This window comes from Pristis pectinata, chromosome 2 (genome assembly GCF_009764475.1).
Source record: "Pristis pectinata isolate sPriPec2 chromosome 2, sPriPec2.1.pri, whole genome shotgun sequence".
NCBI classification, from domain to species: domain Eukaryota; kingdom Metazoa; phylum Chordata; class Chondrichthyes; order Rhinopristiformes; family Pristidae; genus Pristis; species Pristis pectinata.
In genome coordinates, this window is record NC_067406.1 from 130,907,448 (window position 1) to 130,931,442 (window position 23,995).

General features: G+C 41.5%; 1 protein-coding gene across 1 annotated transcript in view; it reads right to left on the bottom strand.

Annotated features, from left to right (window-relative positions):
• LOC127584291 (thrombospondin type-1 domain-containing protein 4-like) overlaps positions 1–17,756 on the bottom strand; it is a 98,614-nt gene extending 80,858 nt beyond the window's left edge. Inside the window, exon 1 of the mRNA XM_052040966.1 lies at positions 17,629–17,756. The gene's annotated coding sequence lies outside the window, so the exon portion shown is untranslated. The remainder of the gene's footprint in view (positions 1–17,628) is intronic.
• Positions 17,757–23,995: the final 6,239 nt, after the last annotated feature.

Sequence of the window (23,995 nt, forward strand, 5' to 3'; positions counted from 1 at the left end):
GTTCCATTAGTCCCTCCTCCACCGGATTACTAGGAATGTTGAGGAGCCACCCCAATAAAGTGGAAGTGGCTTCATGGAGCACAAAATTGCTGTCGTCTCCTCAGAAACACCCTGCATCCAACCATCTCAGTTGCTCTGCCAATGCCTTTGCCCAACAGATAATCAATTGGTGCTGGAGTGGGGTAGGCTGGGGCATACATAGAAATTTCTTCTCACTGAGGGTGGTGAATCTTTGAAATTCTCTGCCCCAATGGGTGGTGGAAGCTGGATAATCAGAACTAGTTGAAGTAGAGGTGGATATTTGATAGATCGAGGAATAGAGGAGTGAGGAGGAGTGACACAGAAGAGGAGTTGAGGCCAGCATAGATCAACCATGACTGGTGGGGCAGGCTTAAAGGGCCTGATAGCCTACTCTTGCTCCTATTTTCTTGTGTTCTTGTGACAGTCTGCAGTCATGCCCTCCAGATCCAGAGCCACTTAGCGCCATTTTCCAAAGCCTTTCCAGTGAACGTCAGCATTATACCTCTACACCTGCTGTAGTCCTTAGATGAGAACAGTATCAGGGATCATGAAGCATGAGGCACATGGAGTACAAGAACTAGGGGAATGCACAAGGGTGATTAGTTGACTTTTGTATTGAATATAGTATGTTTTCCTCCATAAATTTGGTTTGGAATGTGAATGTTGTGTTTACTTTACCACTGTGGCCATGACACTGAGGATCAGTGAAAGAATATTGTTAGTGAATGGGGAACAGGGCATGTGTTTACTGGGATTGCATTTCTTCACACACACCCCCAACAGGAAAGCCTAGTCTAGGTTGCCTTCTCCTTTCTTCCCCTCCTCTGCCTGCAGCTCCAGCTGATCTGCAGATGTCCGATGATGGTAAAGTTGCATGCAGCAGACACAAAAAACACAAAAATATAGGAGCAGGCCTGCCCCACAATTCAGTATGATCATGGCTAATCTTTGCTGGCCTCAATTCCTCTTTTGTGCCAGTTACCCATAGCCCTCAATTCCTCAACCTTTTAAATAGTTACCTACCTCCACCCTAAATATTCCTGATGATGTAGCCTCCACTGCCCTCTGAGACCACCGCAAGTTCTGATCCTCACCCTGCTGAGTTCTGCAGGGTTTATCCTGAAAGGTGCACACAGCCAAAGCTCTGTCAATTACCCTTATCACAGTTGGTCTGGGAGCATGGCTTTCTCTATACACACGCTGCCCTTGCATGTATGGGTTATGTGCCAGAACTACTCTATGGGAGTGAATCAAAGGCAGGTGCACAACGGGCTGACACATAAGGGCACCACAGCTGCAACTGGACACTGGCCAGTAAGATATTCACACACCAGATGGTTGCTGAGGAAGTGAAATTCCAGTGCAGGACAAAGTTGTCATGTCACATCCACAATTCAATGCAAAGGCAATCAATGGCTCCAAATAAAGTCTACTGGTCTCTGGCAAGAAGGAATGAAAGCTCCTTGCTCCCTGTAAGTGGAAAGTCTTCATAACACAACAGAAAGATTATAAATAACCAAAATTTTGCTCATAGCATAATTTTCCCATAATCAATCAGAAATGACAGACAAAATAAATCTTCTATTACTTTTTAGGAAACAATATTCTTTGGATCTCAGCAGTAAAGTGGTTTTCTATTGGTTTTGAAAGTGTGTGCTGTGTACAACATCGAACTTGGTCCCAAGACCTTTTCCCCCCAGCTAAGCTTGCCAAGCCATAAAGATTAGGAACCTCAACCCTCTCTTCCAACTGAAGGTTGAAAATTAGTTCCTCTAAAATAGCTGCCCCTTGCCAAATATCTCAAATGCAAGTGTTACTTTTTAATTAAAAAGAAGTGTCAAACTGTTGAATAAAATGTGATTTTGCAAGGCCATAACACAGCAGATGCTTTGGCATTAATTTAGTTTTTCAACAACTCAGCAGCTATCTTTGCTCATTCCTACTGCCTTTCAGATCATCTCATAACTTTTCACTGTATCCATTGATTTGAGGTCTGATTCCAGAATTTTCCTAATGCCCTCAGACCCCAAAGGCCTCCCTCCTTATTACCCTCTATCAGGGGGTGCATTTCTGCTGTGGACAGTCACAGATGAGACGACATGAGTTCAGGTTTCCATGACGTTAATAAATGTGATTGACGAGGGCATAAAGTAGAGCCAGGGACGGAACCAACTGTGTATAGTAAGGTTCTAGCAGGGCTTCCAGCTTGTACCTCCTCCTACAATCATCTGACTGTCCAAGAGCCAAAAGACTTTTGATAGCCAGGCTGACCCTGCATCACCAACAGGTCAAGCACTACCTTGATCCCAGCATTCTTACGAGGAGATCATAAACTGAGGCCCTGTCATCTCTCTCAATAGATCCTTTAGCACTATTTCAAAGAGTTGGGAAGTTGTCTCCAAAGTTCTGGCCAGATTCCTTTTCTTTTAAGCATCAATGTTTTCCAATAAGATATCCTTATTAGTCACATGTACATTAAAACACACAGTGAAATGCATCTTTTGCGTAGAGTGTTCTGGGGGCAGCCTGCAAGTGTCGCCACACTCCCGGCACCAACATAGCATGCCCACAACTTCCTAACCCGTACGTCTTTGGAATGTGGGAGGAAACCAGAGCACCCGGAGGAAACCCACGCAGACACAGGGAGAAGGTACAAACTCCTTACAGACAGCGGCCGGAATTGAACCTGGGTCACTGGTGCTGTAATAGCATTATGCTAACTGCTACACTCCGGTGCCTGCCCTAATTTAATCATTATTTAAATAATACTCTGCTTTTCTGTTTAAATACAAAAATAGTTAACTTCAGATTTATCCATGGTTTATTGCATCTGCCATGCATTTGCTCACTCACTCAGCTTGACTAAATTGCCTTGAATTGTCTTTGCCTATTCTTCATAACCTCATCCAGTTTCATGTCATTGGCAAATTTAGAAATATTACATTTAATTCCCTCATCCAAATCATCAGTGTATATTGTGAATAGCTGGAGTCCAAGCAATGACTCATTTACTTCTCCCCTTTGTTTGTTTCCTGTCTGTCAAACAAATTTCAGTCCATGCCAGTCTATTACCCTCAATTCCTGTGTCCTAATTCTGCGCACTAGCTCCTATGTGGGACTTTATCAAAGGCCTTCTGAGAATATAAGTAATCATAATCTCCATTCCAAATGGAAACACGTTCCTATCCTGCTTCATCAGAGTCACACGGCTGCTACCTTCCTTAGACCCCACTCTGCATCCATGCAACTTTAACAGGCTAGATCCCCAAATTATTTTGATTAGGGTCACAACAGTGACCTATTTAAACACACGACCCCAAAGATGAATCCAAGGTTCTAATGAATTCTGATAGCTCTGTGCTGATAGTTAGCTTTAATTGCCAATCAATAATTACACCCAAATACTTTTCTTTCTCTTCCTCTCAGAGCAGGGCTTTTCTATTGCATCCACCTGTTTGTAATTTCCTATTTCCATCATACATTACTATAATACATCTGCTATCCTTTAGGCCACCTGCTTTAATTTAGCCATTTAGAATGCTATTTATTTCATCACGATTCATCACCAATTACGGAGTTTGGTATTTAACATTTATAAACATTGCTCATCTCCAAGTTGTAAATGTCCAAAGATCCACAATATTTCTTAAGTCGCTTAATTAGTTTGGCACATCGTGGGCTGAAGGGCCTGTTCCTGTGCTGTACTGCTCTATGTTCTTTGTTCTGTCTCAGTTTCTTCTCATGGCCCTGGAGAGAGCCCACTGTGGCTCTCGCCCTTCACTGGAGTATACAGCGGCTTCAACCAGTACTCTGACTGCAGCTTGAATCAGTGGTGGCACAGCCATGTATCTGAATAATACTGAATTGAAATAAAATAAAGGAGTAAAGTGGAACATGACTAGAACGAAAACCAAGATTTTAAACCTGCTTGCCAGCAAAAAGCAAGGTGGTCAGTTAAAAATGAGGGCAAGAACTTGCCTCTGATCACAGCCAAGTCCTCTGCAAGGATGACATCAGAATTGGAAGGGTACACAGGATGAACAGACAGGGTCACTTTTCACTTGGGGAATAAAAGAAGGTTGAATGGTGACCTGACAGGTTTTGATAAAGCAGGTGCAGAGAGAGTATTTCTTTTTGTGGAAAGGAGCATACTGGGGGCCACTGATGTAAGAGTCATCAAGAAATTCAACAGGGAGCTTGAAAGAAACACAGTTACTCAAAGAATGCTGAAAACATGGAAATCACCATCATAAGGAGTGGTTGAAGTGAATAGTATGGATACATTTAAGGGAAGGCTGGACAAGTACATGAGGGAGAAGGATATTGGGTAACATTGGAAAACTTAGATTTGGAAAGGTAGGAGGAGGTTTCAGTAGAGCTTATGCTACGTCAACCCACAGACAACCAGTAAGATCACCGAAAGAATTGCAGTTATATAGCACCTTGCAGATCTCAATTAGGATCAGAAAAATGTTTTTTTAAATATACACACCTGCAGGACTTAGACATCACCAGAAAGCCAACATTTACCATTCATCCCCACCTGTCCCTTGTCGGGAGCCGGTCTGTTTCAAGAGGAAGTTCTGAGTCAATTATTTTGGTTGGTCCGGAGTCGCATATAACCCAGACTAGGTAGGGATGGTAGGTTTCCTTTCCTGAAGTATATTGGGGAACCATCTTAGCTTTCCCAACAATTGAATAGTGGCTTGTTCCAAAATCTATTTAAGTAACTAAATTTATATTTTATCAACTGCCTTTACGTGTTTTGGATTTGTCCAGGGCTTTGGATACTCATCTAATAACTCATTCACTATGCTACCATAACTTGCTATAGCCAACATATTCCTTTATGAAACATAACCACCAATTTAAACACAGAAAGATCCAAAACAAAACAGCCCATGTGATAATGATTAAATGTTGTTGATCGAGGGGCAAATATTAGCTGGAACACTGGGGATAATACCCTTACTCTTCTTCAAAATAATGCTGTGGGATCTATTACACTAACCTGAGAGTGCAAGCAGGGTTTGGTTTAACTTCCTGTGTAAATAATCGCATAAGACTCAATGCACCACTCCTCAGTACTGTACTAGAACATCAGCCGAGATTTTTATACTCAATTTTCTGGAATGATACAACTTTCTGATGCAGAGCCAAAGCTGTTACTAACTGAGCCATGACTATCACTGTAATTAAATCTCTTTGATTTTAGCAGGCAAACAGAACACTCATGAAGGCAGCAAAGTCCCAACTTTACCAATGACACTATTGAGACTCAACAGTAATTGCAATGTGCAGATTGCATCACTGTTTCCTCAACTAGCTAACAGAACCATGCTCAGAAAGGTTTTATTTAAGTAATAGTTTCTTTTGAGATGAGGGGGACCCCCCACCAGGCTCCCCTTCCCCAGACATGTTTCCTTGACTCCTCTCCCTTCACAACCACATGCTCACCTTCCAGACCATGGCCTCTTGTCATCCAAAATTCACATGACCAGCCAGCCAACCTGCCCCTGTTATTGGCTTTAGATAGCAGACTTTCTAGGACTTGCAGAATTAAAAAAAATCGGTCCATTTGCAATGAGAAGGGGCAGTTGGTTCCCCATCTTCTTTGGCCCCTGCATCACCATTTAAAATTCATGCTAAAGTGCTATGAATCCTCAGGTGCCAATAAAGTCAGAGCACATCAGGGCTTAAGAAAAGCAAGTAAATAACTTGACTACTTGCTCTAGTCGAGGATGGAATTCCTACGCATCCCATGATGTGTTTTCGGAAAATACATTAACTTCCGGAACACAGACCTTACCACACGACCTGTCTAGATGGATTGGAACTATTTACCAAGTAGGAGAGGCTGTAACTCATTTACTGGGCCTCCTGGGGACAGGAAGGGATTGGAAACAGTACTGCAATCTATACAGCTAAACCCTTCCACTCTTTTATCAGCCTCCCCTCATGCCCCCCTTCCCCCCTCACTCCACTCAAAAGGAACCACAGACCCACCCTACATTGAAACCATGGCTTTCAGAAAGCTCATTTAGAAAAGACATTGATGAAACTAGCCTTGCAGCTAAATTCTAAAATTATTCCCCAAACAACAACCACAACATTTGAATTAAGAGCACTTCAACCTGGCTCACTGCCATGAATATTATTCCAGGGAAGTTGACAGACACTCTGAAATGTCATTCAAAATTCAGAGAAATTACTTCACACACAAATAGAATATTTTGACTAGTTAATAAGAAGGAAACAGATCTAGTCAGGGGTAGAAATCCAGTGGGAGTAGGGTATAGAATCACTTGAAACCTGTTAAAGGACAATAACCGTTTTTCAGTACCTCTGTAGTTCTCAATAAATGTACAAATTACATTAGCATAACACTCCTCATCCCAAAAACATCTCCAGGACTTACGAGTAAAGATTTGAACTAACGTTCATAAGAAATTGAAACTGTACACAGATGTAGCGGCTAGCGTAATGTTATTACAGCGCCAGCAACTCGGGTTCAATTCCGGCCGTTGTCTGTAAGGAGTTTGTATGTTCTCCCAGTGTCTGCGTGGGTTTCCTCTGGGTGGTCTGGTTTCCTCCCACATTCTAAAGATGTACGGGTTAGAAAGTTGTGGGCTTGCTATGTTGACGTCGGAAGCGTGGCGACACTTGCGGGCTGCCCCCAGAACACTCTACGCAAAAGATGCATTTCACTGTGTGTTTCCATGTACATGTGACTAATAAAGATATCTTTTAAAAAATTAAATAATTGAATCGTTAATACCCGTGTCAGGGATGGTACACTGGCATTATGCAGTGATAATATAAACCACGGTCAGGTTGCACACAAGATGAAGTGCCCTTTGTTCAGAACTCAGGAAAATTTTAGGAATTGGATTTGAATTGGAATTGGTTTATTCTTGTCACATGCACTGAGATACTTAGTTTTGCATGTCATCCATACAGATCATTTCAAAACAAAAGTACATTGAGGTAGTACAAGGGAAAAGCAGTAAAAGAATGCAGAATATAGTGTTACAGTTACAGAGAAAGTGCAGTGCCGGTAGACAATAAGGTGCAAGGGCCATGACGAGGTAGATTGTGAGGTCAAGAGTTCATCTTTAATGCTGGTAGATCAGTTGCTCAGGAGGTAGGAAGATCACCAGGCCTGTAAGCAGATTTAAATGGACCAGGCAACTGGGCTAACAAGAGTATTCCTTTGTGATCAACTCTCCTCTCACCCAGGCTGAAGGTTCTCCTCTCTCTCCAGTAAAACTGCCTGGTCCAATGCCTTCTGCACTTTCAGTAGATTATGGCCAAAATTTCAACTTGCTCGTGTTTAATTTACATTTCATAATGCATGAAAACACAAGCGTTCAGAGCAATACAACAACGATTCGTATCACTGGTCAGGCACTGGAGGCAAGGCACTAAATCTGTAGTGGTTGTCTAATAGCTACATAAAAGCTAACACAGCACCCAAAACAGTGACAACATAAAATGCTGAAAAAAGACCAATGATCAAACCCACTGGTTTAGGGAACCCGAATAAATGGATTTCAGCCTTTTCAGTTGTGTTGTAGGATCGTATTCCTCACTCCAGGTTGTCTTTCTATGAAATAATCCCACTCATTCATCTCTTCCCCACGACAACCCAGTGAAGAGATGAAACAAGTATCTGCCTCGTATGCTAACAATCAGCTAATGTCAGCACAACATCTTTGTGCGAAATTAAAACTGACAATGCTGATTGCCTATTATAGAAGGTAAATATCAACAAGCCAGTCCAAAATACCAGTCTTAAACACTGGGAGGAAGTCAAAAACCTACCCCAAGATACTTCTGAAAGAGGCACTACTTCTGTGTCTGTCGTGGTAGAAACAGGTGGTGGGAAGAGAATTCCACACTTGTGCCATAGACAAAGAGATGAAGAGATGTTTTTTGAAGCATTTTACATGCCACCCATGGTACATTGTCCTGAACTCCACAAACAATATCAAGATCAGTCTTTGGCAGAGCAATCCCGCAGTGCAGTATCTATTAATAATAGTTGATCACACATGATCTTAACTTTCTTAATGATGTTGCTTCTTTTTGAATGGTTGCAGAGCAGCAATTATAATTTTACATTTAAATATTTAAACCAGATAATTGTACCAAGAATGACAGACAGTTCATTGTTATAATGCTTTTGTTTACCCTTCAAATATTACTTTTCCCACAGAAAACAGAAAATAAATTTTAGCTCTTCTGATCAGCACACACTTTCTTTTATCACAAAGTTGACTCACACAAAGTTGTCACGTGGTGTCAGCCATCCCTCAGTTGGTACTACCCTCACCTCTTGGATCCACAACAGCCTTGGCTAAGGCAGCAATGTGATTGCTCACCAAATAGAGATCCTTATCGTCACGCATTTGGGATATTTTGCCAGATATTTTTCAGAAACTTTATTAATGAAAATCAAAAAATATCAAAAAAAACTACAGGCACAGGAAATCTGAAATAAAAAAAACAGAAAGTACTGGAAATAATTCAGCAGGTCAGGCAGCATCTATGGAAAGAAAGACAGTTATTGTTTCAGGTTGAAGACCCTTCGACAGTAATGATGTTGTCTGATTTGTGGAGTTTTTCCAGCGTTTTCTGGTTTTACTGTCAGTGAGAACTTCATTAAACAAACTTGCGGTTCTTATGATTCAGAGTGTTCCATATTCTTTATAGCACAAGACTAAGGGATGTAACCTGACTACCCTTACCCCACATAGGGGCCGTGGTGATGCATCCACATGCATGATCTACATGATCTCCTCTTTCTGAATGCACTATCAGGACCAGACTCGGGCTCAATGCCAACAGATGATTCATTAAATAAAATAGCTATACGAGCAACATACAGTAAAAAAAAGTCAACCATACACTGTTTACTTTCCGTATCTTAAAAACATATTCTTACATAATTCAGCGGGTTGCCAATCCAAGCGAACCAGTTCCTCTGCTGGCCCCATTATTGGCCAATAAAGAAAAACATGTTAAAAACTGTAATGATTCAATTGCATAAAATTTTGAAGGGGCGTACAAAGAAACAGCTGGATTGATACCAATGTAAATGAACTATCATGAAATGATGGACAAGATCCTTTACAAAGTATTACAAAAATTACAACACAGAAATGGGCCATTTGACCCAACTGACCTGTGCAAGTGTTTATGCTCCACACCCTTCTTAATCTTGCTCATCAACACATCCTTCTACTTCTTTCTCCCTCATGTGCTTATTTAGCTTCTATTTGTTTTAAGTAGCAAATCTCAAATTTTGACCACTGTCTGGGTAAAAAAAAGTTTCTTTTGAATTTCCTACAGACTTGGTCTGAGGTTCTGGTTTTATCTGTAAGTGAAGTATGTCCTTTATACCTATCCAAGCAAAACTTGTAATCTTGACTATTTCCATCTGTTCATGCCTCTTTTCTTGAAAAAGGAGTCCCAGCCTGTCCTACGTAACCTCTCAGTGTCAGCATCATTCTATTCAATCTTGTTTGCAACTTCTCCAAGTCCTTGCTTTTATAAAATGGAGACCAGAATAGTTAGAAGCACCTCCAATGTTGCATAACCAATGTCCTCTATAAGGCTACTATCCTGTCCCTTTTTCTCAATTTTATTCAACTGGAAATAAATGAGTGTTTTTTTTTGCTAGTGAAGTAGTTTTATTAACCTGTTTTGCTACTTTCAGTGATATGAGTATTCATACCCCAGGGTCCTGCGTTCCTCTACCTTATTTAGAGACACTTTCTAAGGAGTATCAAATAGCATAGCAGTTAGCGCGAAGCTATTACAGCACCAGCGATCGGGTTTTGATTCCCGTCGCTGTCTGTAAGGAGTTTGTACGTTCTCCCGTGTCTACGTGGGTTTCCTCCGGGTGCTCCAGTTTCTTCCCACATTGCAAAGATGTAAGGGTAGGTTAATTTGGGTTTAAAATGGGCAGTGCGGACTTGTTGGGCCGGAAGGGCCTGCTACCACACTGAAAATAAAATTTTAAAAATTTAATAATTTAAAAATTTAAAGAAATTTAATATTTCCACACAGTTACCTATGTCAAAGTGTATTTGCCAATTGTAAACTCCTTCTAGATGTGAACAGCCTTCCTGTATTTTGCACAACCCTCTTCTATATGAACTACATCCCCAAATATGGTGCCATTCACAAATTTTGAAACTGCATTTTCAATCCTAAATTGTTCATGTAAATCATTGGTGCAGAACTTTTTTTGTGGAAAGGACCAGACTAAGAATCCAAATCACATCTGAGGGCCGCTCACATGAAAGATGGTTTATTTCAAGCACACACTCCCAGAGACTGAAATTTATAGTCATGTGTATCAAGATATAAATTCTATAGTTTATTCATAGCCTAATTTATTTTCAGATTTCTATCAAACAAAATGGTTTGCTTATTTAAAGTGCAGTGAAGAGCAGCACAGTGGCGCAGCGAGTAGAGCTGCTGTCTCACAGCTGCAGCAGCAGCCTAGGTTCAATCCTGACCACCAGTGCTGTTTATATATGGAGTTTATATGTTCCCTGTGTGACCTCTGGTCTCCCCAACCCCCAACACCATCCCAGGTCCTCCAGTTTCCTCCCACATCCCAAAGACATGTGGGTTGGTACATTAATTGGTCACTGTAAATTGCCCCTTGTATGTAGATAAATGGTAGAATGTGGGAGGAGCTGATATGACAGTGGCGATATTGGGTTACAGGGAAAATTAGTGGGGGGAATTGGGATTGCTCTGTGATCACAAGACAAAGGAGCAGAAGTAGGCCATTCGGCCCATTGAATCTGCTCTGCTACCTCACCATGAACTAAACTATTCCCAACTAGCCCCAATTCCTGGCCTTTTCCCCATGTCCCTTGATACCTTGACTAATTAGATACCTATCAATCTCCTCCTTAAACACCCCCAATGATCGGGCCTCCACAGCTGTATGTGCCAACGAATCCATGACCCTCTGGCTGAAGAAATTTCTTCTCATTTCTGTTCTAACTAGGTACCAGCTAATTCTAAGACTGTGTCCTCTAGTCCTGGACTCACCCACCAAGAAAAACAACTTAGCCACATCTACTCTGTCCAGTCCTTTCAACATTCGAAATGTTTCTCTGAGGTCCCCTCTCATTCTTCTGTACTCCAGTGAGTACAGTCCAAGAGCCGACAATCGCTCATCGTACGTAAGCCCTTTCATTCCGGGAATCATCCTCGTAAGTCTTCTATGTGAATCAGCATAGACTCAGTGAGTTGAAATTAACTCCTTCTATGTTGTAAGGAAATCTGGTAATTATGAAATGATGAAGATTGGTTATAATGTATTTGACTGCATAATTTGCTTCAAACTACTTTATAAATTTGCAGATGACCACTATTGTTGGTAAAATCTCAGATGACGAGGAGGAGGCGTACAGGAGTGAGATAGATCGGCAGGTTGAGTAGTGTCACAATAACAACCTCGCACTCAATGTCAGCAAGACCAAGGAATTGATTGCAGACTTCAGGAAGGGGAAGTCGGGAGAACACACACCAGTCCTCACTGAGAGGTCAGCGGTGGAAAGGGTGAGCAGCTTCAAGTTCCTGGGTGTCAACATCTCGGAGAATCTATCCTGGGCCCAACACATTGATGCAATCATTAAGAACGCATGCCAGTGGCTGTATTTCGTTAGGAGTTTGAGAGGATTTGGTATGTCACCAAAGACTCTTACAAATTTCTACAGATGTATGGTGGAGAGCATTCTGACTGGTTGCATCACAGCCTGGTATAGAAGCTCTAATGCACAGGACTGCAAGAGACTGCAGAAGGTTGTAGACTGAGCCAGCTCCATCACGGGCACAACCCTCCCCACCAGCGAGGACATCTTCAAGAGGTGGTGCCTTAAGAAAGAAGCATCCATCACAAAGGATCCTCACCGTCCGGGACATGCCCTCTTCTCGTTACTACCGTCAGGGAGGAGGTACAGGAGCCTGAAGACGCAGACTCAGCGTTTCAGGAACAGCTTCTTCCCTGTATTCCTTTATTTTGCGCTATTTATTAATTTTGTAATTTATAGTAAATTTTGTGTCTTTGCACTGTCCTGCTGCTGCAAAACAACAAATTTCACGACATGCAAGTCCGTGATAATAAACCTGATTCTGATTCTGTATTACAAATGAAACTCCCCTTTGCCAAGTGTACTTGTTAGGTTGTCATTGTTTATTTTCATTTTTCATATTTTCCTTTCCTTCTCTCCTTTCCAAGTTGTATTTGGCCAATTGCATCCATGTTTATTTTTTTTTACTGAACAATCATCTTTGAAATTAGACGAACTTCCTTTCATGGAAATCTGTTCTATATATTTCTGATCATAAATTGGGGGAAAAGTTTTAATATTCTCCAGTTTTCTCGTGAAACTATAAAACTTCCAAAGAAAAATTTACTTCTCTCCTTTATTTCTTTTCATTCGAACTTGCAGATAAATTCGATGTGGTGGATGGTGTTTACAACTACGATCTTTATTTTTCATTGAAAGGAAAAAGTTTTGTTTCTTAGAACTGCTGGCAGATTTATTGAAGATGAATTGCATTAAGATTCTGAAAGAAAGAATACTTTATCTCTCAGCCTCTCCCACCCTGGCAGTCAAAGTTCATTTGTTTTCTTTTCCTTTCTGACCACAAAGAAACCACAATCGTCTTTACAGTTTCCAAAGCTATCGAAAAAGTCTGACCTTGCAGAACTTCTGATTCTGACATTCTGCCTGCATAATCTCCCCAAAGAGCCTTGGTCCTGTCAACTCAAAAGTAAGTAGACAAAAGCAAGATACTACGGATGCTGGAAATCTAAAATAAGAATAAGGAGCTCTGGAAATAATCAGGCAGCATCTGCGGAAAGGGAAACAATTAATATTTCTGGCCAATATGCTTTCCATTGGTCATCAGCCTGAAATGTTCAAACCTGTTGATTGTTTCCAGAAAACACCATTTCCCACTAGCTATTGGACTAGTTGTAAATTAATTACAAGATAATTACAAGGTAATTAGCCCCTACTCTTCATTTTCTAGCAATTTACAACTATTTGCTATTACATTATTAATATTTTATTAATAGTCCCTATAATTCATGACTAGCACTAATGGTTTACAAATAGCAATTTGTTTATTATCACCAATGGTTCACTAATTATCAAAGTAATAAAATCTCCTCTTTTTAATGTAAAGAGCAGGTAAATGATAAGGTTGCAGGGTGAAATTAATCACTGATCATCAGCACTAAATGCTTTTTGTGGGTACTGGCTATTAATATCTTCAGTGAACTTGGGGGGGGGGAATACTCACAAATGGATCAAATATCACTTTAAGCTCCATCTTCTACAGCTCTGATGTAGAAATCAATTCACCTCTGGGATGATCTCACAAATCAGGATCCCACCCTTCAAAATCCATGTTCATCTCAGTAAAATAATTTCTAGATCTCCATGACCACTTGGCCACTAACACATATAGCCTCATCTCTAGCCTGCAAGTAGCAGGAATACGGTATTGGTATATTATCGTCACTTGTACCGAGGTACAGTGAAAAGCTTGTCTTACAAACCGATTGTACAGGTCAATTCATTACACAGTGCGGTTACATTGAGTTAGTACCGAGTGTACATGTAGTACAGGTAAAAAAACAATAACAGTACAGAGTAAAGTGTCACAGCTACAGAGAAAGTGCAGTGCAATAAGGTGCAAGGTCACAACAAGGTAGATCGGGAGGTTATAGTCCATCTCATTGTATAAGGGAACTGTTCAATAGTCTTATCACAGTGGGGTAGAAGCTGTCCTTAAGTCTGGTTGTACCATTTTACAACCACCATCTGTTTATCACAACCAATTCCAGCTTTCTCTTCTGCAGGGACAAATGGGCCAAAAGCTCATTAAAACAATGGCCACACTGAGAAAAGCTATTCACCAGAACATGTCTCATTGCTAGAGCTATTCAAACCATCGATCCCTCTCTCTATATCTTTCTGTTTTAAATATTTATCCAATTTTTCCTTTAGAATGCAAGGGCCTCAACCACTCCTGTGGTAAAAATGATATTTGCATAAGCAACTCTCTATACAGAGATTTCACTTGACTTCTCCACACTCACAGTGGCAATTTTGCATTGTTGACCTTGTGTCTCAGACTTCCCATTCTAAAGAACCTTGAATAAAAACAGGTTGAATCTCAGCCAGTGTGTCTACTGATTTCAGTATTTCCACCCTTGGTTTAAGAAGAAAATTAATCCTCCTGTGAACAGAGACGACAATAATGATTTAAACCATCAGCAGGGAATCCAGTGGAGGGCTGCTGGCAACTCTGAACTTTAGTTTAGAGAACATAAAATGTACAGCTTAGCACCTGCTAGACATGAAGAACAATAAGCGCATTTCAAAATGATAACGATCTTTGTTCGAGGAAATATAGCTTGATATCAGAAACAATTAAACTAAGGAACCACCTTCAGTCAAGGTGCACTGATGACAACTGCTTGGGAAGCTAACCATCTGAACGCATCAAGGGCATATTAAAATGCCTGGTACAGCAATATTAAAGCAATAGTCAGTCTTGTGTTATTTAGATGCACCATGCTTCACAATGAAGCAACTTTTTTTTTTACCCAAATTGAAATGATAATATTCTGAACTTCAATAGTCCTGTAAAGTAGTTAGCATTTTTTTTATAGATCAAACAAGTTCACAGCCTCTTAATTCCAACCAAGTCACTTAGCAAGCAATTTGTTTAACATGCAAAATAATGATATGGCACATTATCAGCATAAAACATCATCACAATCATAATGTTTTCATAGAAGAGAAGATTTAATTTCTCAAGTAAGTATATGAGAGGAAATATTCTGAGCAGATTTGAATGGGCTTACCCAGACAGTCCTAAAGCCTCTACTGCTGTTTTATACTCTCTAGCTGCTGATTAGAATGGCAAGTTTTTGAAGTAGAATGGTAATAACATTACTCAGATCTTATTTCAGGTTCACCAATTACCTTAAGCATCTTTTCAGTTGGAGTGACGGTAATAAAAGATTCTTTTGATAATCAGAGTCTACTTATTGTACTGTATTATTAAAGCAGCAGCAGCAAAGTTATAGGAGAAGAGTTTCAGTGACTCATTCAGTCTGTCTGAAACACTGTTACCTACCAAGACTGCCAAACCTGCCATCAAATAAAAAGTGGACTCATTACACTGATGCCAGGAACGGGAGCCTTTCAGGATAAAATGAGTTTCTGCGCACATATATTCAGCCACGAAGCAGGAAACACTTTTTCTCTTCAAAGTTGTCTCCCTGTTTTTACTGATGACTGATCAAGAATGTGAAACAATATTTACTTCAATAAGTTTAAAATGAGAAGGATTACTCCCACTCTCTGTGTTTTGGCTGTAAATTCTTTGCACACCACTAACCGCACTAGTCTCTTGCCTCTCAATCTCTATTCTTTCAATTATTTCTTTAAAATGAATGAAACTAGCTGTCCCAAGTTTTATAGCACTAAACCTTCACTCAAACAGAAAAAAACTTCAAGAAATTTCTCATAATATGACCACAGCAGGTTACCTAGCAATAAAATTCACAGTATGTTCGTCTGCCCCCAATAACCAATAGCAAGCTGATGGATGTTTTAAAAAAACAACAGCATTCCAAGTATTTCCCTCTCCTGCTTCTGGGTCCAATTTCCCCATCCCTCAATAAAATTCTCCAAAGTAAATTAACATTTCTAATGAAAATATGTTCAAAGAACATTCTTGATGAACACCTAACACTGAAGTGTTTACATGTGTACATATATTAAATGGAACTTGGAACTGGTAAACATTCAGAACCAATTGTGAAGCTGGAAGATGTTAATAGGAACTGCTTCTGAATGCTAAACTGCATGGTGGTGACCTGGGAGTAACTGTGATTACAGACCATTCTTAAAAGTCTATGAAAATGTGGAGTTCATTTGCCATTTCCTTGCATTATGACAGTGAATACACTCAAAGTACATTTAATTAGCTACGTTCCCTTAGGACAACCAAAAATTTGAATGGTACTATATGGATGTCTTCTTAAGACCTTATACCTATTATTGAATATTGCTTAGAAACTCAATTGGTCATGATAGAAAATTATCTAAAAAAATGCAGCTTCCACTCTTGATACAGGATGCATATTTTTAGCAGGACTGGAGCACAAGGAGATATAATTCAGAATACTTTTTTTTGTAAATTAATTTTTGGAACTTAGTCTAATTGTTGTAAATAGTAGTCTGTGACAGATCCGTTTTGGGTTATGCCCACATATCTGTATTATTGTCCAGAATGCCTGTTCTCTCCACACCCCCCCCCCCACCCCCCCAAATCACCCATAGCTAACAGTCCTTAGTTCATCTTTTGTTTCTGCTGAAGGCTTCATCATAACTTCCAGACTTGTTGATTCCACAACACTCCTGCCCAAATTCCCTCATTCTTCTCCATATAAACCCAAGGTTATCCCTAACTGTAGTACTGTTTCCCTTTCCCTGTGCTACAATCCTCAGTCTATGTTTCTCTAATTCTGTTCTCTTGAATGGCCTCAAATTTAATCACTCCACAGGACAGCCAGGCCTCCAGCTGACAACCTCCCCAAGTTCTGGAATTCCCCGCCTAACCCTCTCACATCTCCATCCCTTTTCCTTTATGACTTGTCCCTTTAATCAAACCTTTGCTGTCTGTAGACACAAGACACTGTAGATGCTGGAATCTGGAGCAACACAAAAGATGCAGGAGGAACTCAATGGGTCAGGCAGTATCTGTGGAGGGGAGTGGAGAGGAGAGTTCAGCTCAGTAACATCAGTACTCCAGTCCAGATGAAGGGTCCTGAGCTGAAACGTCGACTGCCCATTTCCCTCCACAGATACTGCCTGACCCACTGAGTTCCTGCAGCGGCTTGTGTGTCCCTGTCGTGTCTGTGTTAGGATTTCTTTCAGCAGGTTTGCATCAATCTTGTTTGCCAACACTCCTGCAATAGAATTTCAGGGGTGTCATTTCACTGTCTTAAAAGGTACTACATAAATGGAAATTGTTAGTTTAATTGTCCTTTCTTCAGAGACACCAGATCGGAATGTGGGGGTCAGATTCAGGCTGCAGGATACGAAACTTTTAAGATTATTTTGCAGCTGTAACAGTGCGACATTCCCTCATGTCAACCACTGGAATTGATAATTAAATAACATCTATTTTAAAAGAGTCCTCGTGTGCGCAACGTGTCGGTGCCCGTCAATACAAACCCGGAATTGGATTCGGACCTCACACATTCAGCTTCACCAGTAACAAGTGTCCATTCTGCTTCACTTAACCGAGCGGCCAGTAGGTGGCAGCCCCCAAGTGAAAAAGGCGCTTGCGACACCCAGACATACACACATCGCAGACACTGCACCAAATTAACTTTGCAATGCAAGCAATACGATAAGGAAAGAAAGGATTTGTTCAGAATAAAAGGGAATATTTCACTAATCGAAACAAAAAGCACGCTGTTGAAATAAACCAGTTGCATTTTCAAAGCAGTCTTTTTCTGTCACTTTTAAAGTCTAGGGTTACCTGTTCATGTCCAAGGCGAACGAGCTGACTGCGGTGCAGGTCCAGAGGGCTGGTTATCCTGCCCAACTTTTAACAGGAGCTCCCGTCAAAGAGAGAGAAGTGGCTCTTCCACCACAGCTGCCTTGTCCACACAGCCTCGGACAGGCAGATCCCTGCAGCAGGCATACAGCTGAAGAGGCAACTGAAGCCACACACATACAGCCAGTCCGCAGACTGTACCTGAGCAGCACCGCACCGGAAAAGTAACCCACTCCCTGAATCTGGGCGACTCTCATTCATCAAATGAGCAACAGTCCACTTCCTGTACCTGGCCTGCTGCCTAACCGTCTGTACCTCAACTACCCTCACTCTCTCCAGCAGCAGTGCCGCTTAAAACTTGGACACTTGCACGTGTTATTAAATAGCAATGTTATTAGTATTCAGCATGGAGCCGTTCCACTACACGGGAGGTAAACACAACTCGGCTAGCAAATTACTCTCCCAGATCAGGCCCATCCTACTAGCACCAGTCTCTGCGCCACACCAAAGGAAGCTCATTTCTTAATTCTCCTGGTGATGTCAATCAGCACTGAATAACTCTCCCCTTTCACCATTGCTCCTTCATGCCGTCCGACAGAAGGACAAATCTTTAGTCACCCCATCACACTTGGCTGAAAGATCATCGACCTGTAGATCTATGTTTCTCTCTCTCCAGATGCTGACTGAGCTGCTGCGTTTTCCATATTCTTTCAGATTTCCAGCATTCTTGCCTTTGGATCATGATCATCAAGAGACTGCAGATGCTGGAATCTGGACCAACAAACGATCTGCTGGAGGAACTCAGCCAGTCGGGAAGCATCTGGCAGGAAAGGTGTTGTCGGTGCTTCAGGTCAGAACCCTGCATCACGGCTGGGTGGTTGTTGGTTAGACCAGTTATTTATGATGTAGGACAAATTGCTCTGGTTAGATCTTTGGAGGGGACCTTTCACAGCCTCTGGGATCCGCCTGAAATCTTCTTCTGGAAGGTGTGGAGCTATCTTTCCTTTTGCCAGGGTATAGAGTCATGGAGTTATACAGCATGAAAAAAAAGCCCTTCAGCCCAACCTGTCCATGCCAACCAAATGTCTATGAGCTAGTCCCATTTGGCCCATATCCCTCTAAACCTCTTCTATCCATGTACCTGTCCAAATGTCTTTTAAACATTGTAATTGTACCCACCTCTACAGCTTCCTCGAGCAGCTCGTTCCATATATCCACTGCCTTCTGTGTGAAAACCTACCCCTCAGGACCCTTTTAAATCTTTCCCCTCTCGCCTTAAAACTATGCCCACTAGTTTTACACTTTGCTACCCTGGGAAAAAGACCGTGACCATCCACTTTATCTATGGCCCTCATGATTTTATATACTCCGATAATATCATCCCTCAGCCTCCTAGGCTCCAGGGGAAAAACAGCCCCAGCCTATCCAGCCTCAATCCTGGTAACATCCTCGTGAACCTTTTCTGCACCTTTTCCAGCTTAATGGCATCCTTTCTATAGCTGTGTAAGCAGAACTGCACACAATACTCCAAGTGTGGTCTCACCAACGTCTTGTACAGTTGCAACATGATAGTAAGTAGAGTAAGGAGATGAAATGAATACAGCACACACCTTCCCAACCCAGTCTCTTGGAATGTAGTGTGTGCCTGACTCACCCCTGTAAGTTGGCAAAGAGAGTCAGCGGTAATTTTATTTCAAACATATAGAAAAGTGAAGTTTAACTTTGAGATCACCAGATCTGCATTTTTCATCATTTGTTTTCTTTGGCTGTTTACTTTCAGATGTTTTGTTCCAGCTTCTTGCCAATGCAATTTCTCACTGAATTGAAAAATAAACTTCCATTAATATAACTGCATTATCCCTAAATAATTCTCAGCTTTTCATAATTCATGAGGTTGTTTTGAACTGTTGTCACCATTGCTTTGGAGAAATCCACATTGCAAGATCTTACAAAAAGCAATGAATTAAATGAACCAGCAGATACTGCCCAACCTGCTGAGAATCTATCCAGGCCATGCCATCTTCTCGCAGCTACCATTGGGCAGGAGGTATAGAAGCCTGAAGTCCCACACCACCTGGTTCAAGAACAGCTACTCCCCTTCAACCATTCGGTTCTTGAAGCAACCTGCACAACCCTAATCACTGGAGTTTAGCAACACTATGACCACTCTGATCACTTTGCACTAAAATGGACTTCGTTTTGTTCTAATTGTGTTATTTCTTGTGAAAATTGTTTAATTTATGTTTTTTCTTGTGAATGTTGCTTATGTGATGCTCTGTGCCTATGATGCTGCTGCAAGTTTTTCATTGCACCTGTGCGTACATGTATGTGTGCATATGACAATAAACTCCACTTTGACCATTGACTTTATTTTGTGTTTTTATTTCAGAGTTCCAACACCTGCAGTTTTTTGTTTCTCAATGAATTATATGATTTGTTCTTGGAAGAGTTGATCAAGGATAAATGTCAACCAGAAAAAGACACGTTCATTTTTTTCAGAATGTCTCAAATCACTTTACTGTTCAGTGCTTGTTACACTCTAATTACATTTTCTTAATTTAGGATATGTGGCAATCAACTGTGCATAGCAAGGTTCCACAAACAGTAACGTGTGTGACAGAGACACAAGAGACTGTAGATGCTGGAATGTGAAGCAACTAACAATCTGCTGGAGTGGGTCGACCAGCAACTGTGGGGCGGAGCGGGGCGGGGGGGAGGTGAAGGAATTGTTGATGTTTCGGGTTGAAACCTTGCATCAGGAATGAGTGTGGAGAGGGAAGATATCCAGTATAAAGATGAGAAGGGGAATGGTGAGACAGAGGCCAGTAGGTGATTGGAGGATCAAGGATGGGTGAAGGATGATGGGCAGATTGAGCCAGGTAGGTGAGGGGGAGATAGAGGCAGGTGGATGATAGACAGAGGCAGGCAAAAAAAAGGCAGATGGAGCCAGGTGGGGAGGGGAGGGGAGGGGAGGGTAAAGGTGGAGACAGCTTCTGGAGGGTGACGTGGGAACAGAATGGCTGCCAGTGCTGGAATGTGATAAGTAAGGAAGGTGATAACAGGAACCATTAGGGGAGAGGTAGGCAGACGGAACCAGATGGGTGGGGAAGGGGGCGCACAAGGGAAGGGGACAAAAATGAGAGGTGATGGATTGGAAGGGTGGAAGGGGGGAGACAGGACGGTAGGATTACCTGAACTTAGAAAATTCAATGTTCATACCATTGCGTTGTAGATGACCCAGGTTTAATATGAGGTCCTGTTCCTCCAGTTTGCGCTGGACCTCACCCTGGCAGTGGAGAAGATCAATGACTAATGGGTCGGTGTGGGAATGGGAAGACATATTGAAATGGCATGCAACTAGGAGCTCGGGATGGCCATAGCAGACAGAGTGCAGGTGTTTTGCAAATTGGTCACCTTGTGTGCGCTTGGTCTTGCCGATGTGTGTGATAATGACCAGTGATATCGGTTCACAGATAAATATTGGCCTGGACGCTGTGAGAATTCCTCTGCTCTTCAAAATTTTGCCACGAGATCTTTTACATCTACCTGAATGAGCAGACGATATTGTAATTTAAGTTTCAGCTGAGGATTGGTACCACTGAGAGTGTAACATCCATCCATTTTGTAGCATCAGCCAAGAATTTTGTGTTCTAGTTTCTGGAGTGGTACTTGAACACATCTTTCTCAAAAGTAGGTGGTTTCAGGTTGGGAGAACAACATTCTTCAAATTATAGCATGGAACATTTTTGATCTGAACAGATAGATGTCACTTCTGTTCAAGATCTCCTCCCATATATAAGGATTAAGGTACCAATAACTGAAGCAGTCAAGTGGATAATGTCATAAAACCATATACTTTTCTAAAAGATGGCACAACTTTGTCATTGCCTACAAAGAATGCCAAGACGATTGCACTTATAGAACATAGAACACTACAGCACAGTACAGGCCCTTCGGCCCACAATGTTGTGCCGACATTTTATCCTGCTCTAAGATCTATCTAACCCCTCCCTCCCACATAGCCCTCCATTTCGCTATCATTAATGTGTCTATCTCTTAAATATCCCTAATGTTTCTGCCCCCACAACCTCTGCCGACAGTGTGTTCCATGCAACCACCACTCTCTGTGTAAAAAAACTTACCCCTGACATCTTCCTCCAATCACCTTAAAATTATGCCCCCTCATGTTAGCCATTGTCGCCCTGGGAAAAAGTCTCTGACTGTCCACTCGATCTATGCCTCATATCATCTTGTACACCTCTATCAAGTCACCTCTCATCCCCCTTCTCTCCAAAGAGAAAAGCCCTAGCTCACTCAACCTATCCTCATAAGACTTCTATTTGTTGATCTAGTTATACTGATAATTCAGGTGACGGCAATGGACATCATGTACAATTACACTTGAGTGAGACTCATTCTTTGATCTTTCAAGTAACTCAAAGATATTGTGATCCCATTACGAGCACAGTGGCACAGTTAGTACAGCCACTGCCTCACAGCTCCAGGGACCAAGGTTCAGTTCTGAGTTCCGGTGCAGCCTGTGTGGAGTTTGCATGTTCTCCCTGTGATCACACGGGTTTACTCTGGGTGCTCTGCTTTTCTCTCACATCCCAAAGACATGCAGGTTAGTAAGTTAATTGGCCATTGTAAATTGCCTCTAGTGTGCAGGTGAGTGGTAGAATCTGGGGAGACTTGATGACAATGTGGAGAGAATAAAATGGATTGGGATAGGATTAATATAACAGTAGGTGTTTGATGGTTGGTACAGCCTCGGTGGGCCAAATGGCCTGTTTCCATAGTGCATCCCTCTATGACTGGACATCCAATGTTCTCAATTATAGGTGATGCAACAAAGTGAGAATGGCTCAAGCCTTCAAAGAGAAACACAGAACAGCAACAAATGTTGAACACAAATCTCCACCTAAAATGCAATTTGAATTTACTGCAGTTACAAAACCCAGCTCCCTTTATGGCTTAACATTCCATGATTGATGATCACAACCTTGCTGCAATGCCCACTTCATACAGGAGCATTAATGCACAGGGAGTCCCATAGTCCAATGGAATTCTGAATGTGTCCATCAGTAAATCATTTCATTTTGTTTTAATTTTATTAACATTCTCTGGGTCAGTGAGCGGATGGAAGTAAGTTTGCACCTGTTACATTACTGATATAGAAAAAAAAGAGTAGGCCTTTCAATCACCTAAGCCTGCTCTGCCATTCAGTTAGAAATTGACATTATCTCCTACTTGTCTTGGTTCTATCACCCTAATACCCTTGCCTAATCAATAGCCATCAATCTTTATGTTGTCATTTTCATTTGTTCCAGCCTCAACAGTGTTTTGGGGTAAAGACTTCCAGATTTCACAATCTTTGTGTGAAGATGGATCAGCGATATTACCCTGAATGGCTTAGCTCTAATTTTATGGTTGTGCATCATTGCTCTGGATTCCTCCACTAGAGGAAATAGTTTATCCACCCTTTAATCACCTTAAACATCTCAGTTCAAACCTCTCATTAATCTTCTGTACAAAGGGGAGACATGCCCATGCAATCTGGTATTGTAATTTAACCCTTTGGCTTCAGGGAGACATTGGTGAATCTGTGTGTGGCATCCACTCCAGTGTACCTTCCTTGTAATGAAATCCAAAGTCACTGACCAAATCTCTGATTACTTCTCAACAGAGTAACAGTTTCACAGCTCCGCAGTGCAATACCTTCTCAGGACTTTATACAGAATTAGCCGCCGTTGTTCTCAAAATTATTGAAGGAGTACAATGGCTAGCATTCTTGTTGGGAGTGTGAGAGGAAAATGATGGAAAATTTAGATAATGAGGTCTACCACTGACCAGCTGGGATTTTCTTCAGCCTCCATCCTATTCCACCCTACAAAACCCCTCATGCTCATAGGCAGAGTGCTCCCAATCTCCTGCCTGTAACTTGCTGGGACTGCTGATTGTTGTTTTCCTCATTCTCAAGATGCCAAATTTGCTGGGAAGATCAGCACATATTGTCCATCACTGGTTGTGGACCTTTGTCTTGAAACACCGCAGTCTGGGTTGTATTACTCAATGCAGTCAGTTAAGATTATGAAGCTTCTTCAGAGTCAATCACAGAGCTGCAATACCAGAGTCAAATATTGCACAGAGCAGGTAGGTATATCATGTTTCCTGCTCTAAAGTGCATTAGCTTTGAGGTCACTGTTACTGGCACAAGCTTTTTATTTTGAGATTTAAACAAGATATATTTTTATTAGTCATATGTACATCTAAACAGACTGTGAAATGTGACTTTTTGCATTACTGAGCCCGCAAGTGTTGCCACGCTTCCGGCGCCAACATAGCATGC